Source organism: Myotis brandtii, unplaced genomic scaffold (genome assembly GCF_000412655.1).
Source record: "Myotis brandtii unplaced genomic scaffold, ASM41265v1 scaffold786, whole genome shotgun sequence".
Taxonomy (NCBI): Eukaryota; Metazoa; Chordata; class Mammalia; order Chiroptera; family Vespertilionidae; genus Myotis; species Myotis brandtii.
The window spans coordinates 384,671-390,025 of NW_005371157.1; positions in this window are offsets into that span (position 1 = coordinate 384,671).

Consider the following 5,355-nt stretch of genomic DNA (forward strand, 5'->3'; position numbering starts at 1 on the left):
CTGGGATGGCCCCGCCCCCTTCCCCAACAGCCAATCCTGTTCTTCAGGTCGCGGCATTGACTCCGCCCCCAGCGGGTCTTCTCACCAACCCCCCGCCCCCCGAGGGCAGATGAAAGAACCGTGGGTCCGCACTCAGGCTGCCCAGCCGCGGAGACCAGCGCGCGCTGCAGCCACGCGGTCCCGCTAACCCACATGTAGGCAGCGCCTCTGGGTACCGACCCGTCCGCGAGCACCGACCGCTTCCAGGGGACCTGATGCTCCCCAGCCCGGGCCTGGCACTCGCTGTGCAACCTCGGGCAGGTGGCTGCACCTCTCTGAGGCTGCCTCCAAGCCATCACCGCACAGGGCCTTGGAGACCAGCGAGACGATGCGCTGAGCAAGATGCACTACGGCCGCTGTTCTTAGTGTCGACGACTTCATTTTAATTGTGGCGAACGCACATGACATAGCAGTTACCATCCTGGCCGTTCTTCATGTGGCTCAGTGGCATTCAGTCCTGAAAGTGTTCAGTCAGCGGTGTTTCCGTCCCTCCCAGTGGACAGCGGGGGCTGTCTTCTGATGGAAGGAAGGCCATGTGTTTTTTTTTTAAATTAATATATAGTTTTTGTTGATTTCAGAGAGGAAGGGAGAAGGAGAGAGACAGAAACATCAATGATGAGAATCATGGATCGGCTGCCTCCTGCATGCCCCCCCACCCCCCACTCTGAGGTGGAGCCTGCAACCCCGGCATGTGCCCTGACTGGGAATGGAACTGTGACCTCCTGGTTTATGGGTCGACATTGGGCCAGGCCGGAATCGTTCACTTTATTTTTTTAATATATTTTTTTATTGATTTCAGAGAGGAAGGGAGAGGGAGGGAGATAGAAACATCATCGATGAGAATCACGGATCGGCTGCCTCCTGCACGCCCCCTAGTGGGGATTGAGCCCCCGACCCAGGCATGTGCCCTTGATCAGAATCTAACTGGGAACCTTCGGTCCGCAGGCTGACGCTCTATCCACTGAGCCAAACGGTTCACTTTAAAATGGTGTTTTATCATATAGATTTCACTTCCATTTTTAAAACACACAATTCCTTCATTAGCAACATCGCTACCTTTGAACGTACGTCTCTGAAATAGCTGCTCACTTACAGATAAGGCAGCGGAGGCTCAGAGAAGTTAACCAACCAGCCAAAGGCAGCAGTGGTGTAAGTGACAGAGTCTGGGCCAAAAGCCAAATCCGGCTCCGGAGCCAGAGGTCCACGCACTGCAGAGCCCTGGACAAGGAGGGCCCTGCTCTGAGGGACTGTGAGCAGGCAGCTCCGCCCTGGAGATGCCCCCCATCGTGACTTCCCCCTCCCCCTCTTCATGGCCCAGAGCTCCTTCCAGCTGGAGGGACCTCGAGGGCTGCGTTTCCCCAGCCCTCCACCTGCTCCCTGTGCAGGCTGCAGCCTCCCCAGGGCTGGCCACAGCCGGCGTCTCTGTGCGCAGGCTGAGCTATGAGCTATTGCAATGTCCCCCGCGGAAACAGCTGGCTCTGGTTTCATAACCTGCCTCGCAAGAGAACAGATGGAAATAAGGAGGCCTGGGCCCGGGGTGTCGGCCGCCACTGGAGAGGCAGCTGGGAGGTGCTGCTACTCTGGGAGCTTGGGTCCCGGTGTCATAGGAAAAGGACACCCAGAGGAGAGGTCTGAGAATTGCAGGTTCACTCGCCTCCTTCGCAGGTGCTGGGAAAGTCCAAGCGAACGGACAGGAACCTCCCGGGGACCCCGAGCTGGGCACCCCAGCCCCGCCAGGTTCACTTCTGTTGCAGACGTTGCGTGCGGGTGGTGCGGGTCCTGGGTAGGCAGGAAACTGGCCGAAGCTGGGCAGTCACCCGCGTGTGACCCTGGCAGCTGCTTCTGTTTCCTGATCTTTGTTCCCCCCAAAGAGGAAGGGAGAGGGAGGGAGAGACAGAGACATCAATGATGAAAGAGAATCATGGACCGGCTGCCTCCTGCACGCCCCACACTGGGGGTTGAGCCCACAACCTGGGCCTGTGCCCTGACCGGGAATCGAACCGTGACCTCCTGGTTCATAGGTCGATGCTAAACCCCTGAGCCACGCTGGCCGGCTCCTTATCTGTTAAATGCTTCAAACCAGCGGTCACCAACCTTTCAGGCCTCACGAACCACCAGTGGTCCGCGGACCCCCGGTTGGCGAGCGCTACTTCAAATGACCCCCTGCCCCTGGGCGGTCCTGCAGGCTGAGGATGGCAGGAGCGGTGGGGGTCCCGGCCCCTCTTCTGCTGGGGGGCCTGCTGGAGGAGCTGTGGCCGTCCCTGCGCAGGGCGGACCACCCTCCTTAGTCTGGGTGGAGCAGTGCCCCCAGCGGCCTCTGCAGGGGGTGACCTGGCGGAGGCTGAGCCTGCAGAGCTGAGGAAGGTGAGAAATGACCGCTCCATCTTTGTGAAACCCAGACACTGTGCCCGTGGCGCACCTTCCTTTTCCGTTTGGGCAAATGCTCGACCGCTCAGGACGCACGTAAAGCTCTCAGCAAAGAGGCCTGGACCCAGTGTGCCGGGACCCATGGGCGTCTCCGTGGAGCAGGCGGTCCAGGCCTCGGGGTCCTAGGGAAGCCCTCCCGCCCAGTGTGGCCCCCGGCCCCCGAAGCAGACCGTGCAATGGGGTGTGGAGTTCGTGGGAGAAGCGGGTGAGGGAGGGAGGCAGGTGCGAGTGGACAGCCTGGAGGTGGTGCTTCCCCAGCAGACCACCCGTGGGGGCAGCTGGGCCTCAGTCCTTGGGGTGGTCCACCAGAGGGGGGGGCTGGCCCATCCCTGGCGGAGGGCTGCTGCCCGGGCTGTGACATCCTTCCCGGCTCTTCCGGGCTGCGCTGCGCAGTCGGCCTCCTGCCCCGGGTACACCTGCTCACAGGACAGACACGCCTTCCCTCGAGGCTGGAGGCCGGGGCTGAGGCCAAGGTCAGCACTGAGGTCTGAGGCCCCAGGGGAGGGTCCTCCTGCCCCCCAGCTCCCCGAGCCCCGTGTGGTCCTGGGCTGGCGGCCGCCCCATCACAGGCCATCTCCCTCTGCGATTCTGTGACCTCTTCTCTCATGAGGACACTTGTCTGAGGGTTTGGGGCCCCCGACACCCAGGAGGATCCCAGCTGAGACCCTAACTGGCCACCCCTGCAAAGGCCCCGTCTCCAAGTCAAGGCACAGCCGAGGCTCCGGGACAGCACTTGGCAGCGAGGAGGACGCCGACCCTCTGGCCTCAGGCCAACCCGCCAGGAAGGCGGCTCGGAAAGCCCAGGCGGAACAGCTCGCGCCTTCCCGGGAGGGGCCCGGGGCCTGCACCTCACCCAGCACACCACGCGCCCACAGAGACACGGGCATTCACACCACGCGTGCACGCAGGTCCACACACACCACACACACGGTCAGGCACACACGCACACACAGGTCCACACGTGTGTGCTCATAGACAAGGCCTCCACACCACACACACACACACACACACACACACAGGTCCACACGTGTGTGCTCACAGACAAGGCCTGCACACACCACACACACGGTCAGGCACACACACACACACAGGTCCACACGTGTGTGCTCACAGACAAGGCCTGCACACACCACACACACGGTCAGGCACACACACACACACAGGTCCACACGTGTGTGCTCACAGACAAGGCCTGCACACACCACACACACGGTCAGGCACACACACACACACAGGTCCACACGTGTGTGCTCACAGACAAGGCCTGCACACACCACACACACGGTCAGGCACACACACACACACAGGTCCACACGTGTGTGCTCACAGACAAGGCCTGCACACACCACACACACGGTCAGGCACACACACACACACAGGTCCACACGTGTGTGCTCACAGACAAGGCCTGCACACACCACACACACGGTCAGGCACACACACACACACAGGTCCACACGTGTGTGCTCACAGACAAGGCCTGCACACACCACACACACGGTCAGGCACACACACACACACAGGTCCACACGTGTGTGCTCACAGACAAGGCCTGCACACACCACACACACGGTCAGGCACACACACACACACAGGTCCACACGTGTGTGCTCACAGACAAGGCCTGCACACACCACACACACGGTCAGGCACACACACACACACAGGTCCACACGTGTCACACACACACACACACACACACACACACACACACGCACATACATGTGTGTGTGTTAACACAGTCCCGCCCGGCTTTCGTCACCTGCATGTTTTCCTGTTGATGGAAAAGGTGACGGACGCTTATACAGGCGGATGCGACCAGAGCCTGGATGTCCCACGAGCTCGTCCTGCTCCTGAGGGACACGGTCGCCCTCCGCAGAGCCGGGTGTTGGGAGGGACGAGGGGACGCAGGGGGGGCGGGCAGCTCCTGGGACTGGGAGAGCATCCTTGTCTTCCCCCGATGCTGGCTGATCTGCGAGCCGTGTGCACACGGGGTGGGGACCAGTGTCCGTACAGACTGGCCAGGGCCACCCCAGGGGTAGGAGGGTTCATTTTATGTGTCAACTGGTCTGAGCCACGGGCCCAGGTATGTGGTCACACACCAGCTCAGAGGACGCCGTGGCGCTGTTGTTCGATGAGATGAACCTGGAAGTCAGCGGGGACTCAGAGTCAAGCAGATCCCCTCCCTGCGGGGGCTCCTCCGAGCGCGGAAGGCTGGCCGGGGAGGGCTGGGTCCGTGCAGGGGAGCATGGCCTCAGGCGGCCTGGACTGAGGCTGTGGCCTCGGCGCCTCCTGGGCCTCCGTCTGTCCTGCAGGTTTCAGATCGCAGGCCCTGCTGTCACGTGAGCCAGTTCGTTAAAGTAAATCTCTCTCCCCTCTTCCTCTTCCTCTTCCTCTTTTGTGCACACACATATACGCACACACATACACATGCATGTGTGCGCATACTTTGCACATGCACACACGGACACACACACCCTATTGGTTGTCTCTCTGGACAGTCCCAACTACCGCACAGGGTGGGGACAAGCTCTCTCGCGGGCGGCCACTCGTGTCCGTGGCTTCCTCCACTTGGGCCTGGGCCGGAGGGAATGCCGGGTCCCAGTCCACGGAGGGCGCCTCGCAGAGCAGGAGCCAGATGCGCAGTGGTTCTGGGATGAGCACCCGCAGTCGGAATCACCCATAAAAGCCGAGGTGCCTGTGAGGGTCGGGGGGTGGCCCCTCCTCTGAGGTCGCTGCTGAGACTACTGCTGGCGCTAAGGCTGCAGGAAGCGGGCAGGCTGCCCCCCAGTGCCCCTGCCAGGGCCTGTCTCTCTATCCAGCTTCGGGGCAGGGCTGCGCCCGGACCGGCAGCTCTGGCCCCGGCTCTGCCTGCCGTCCTCACAGGGG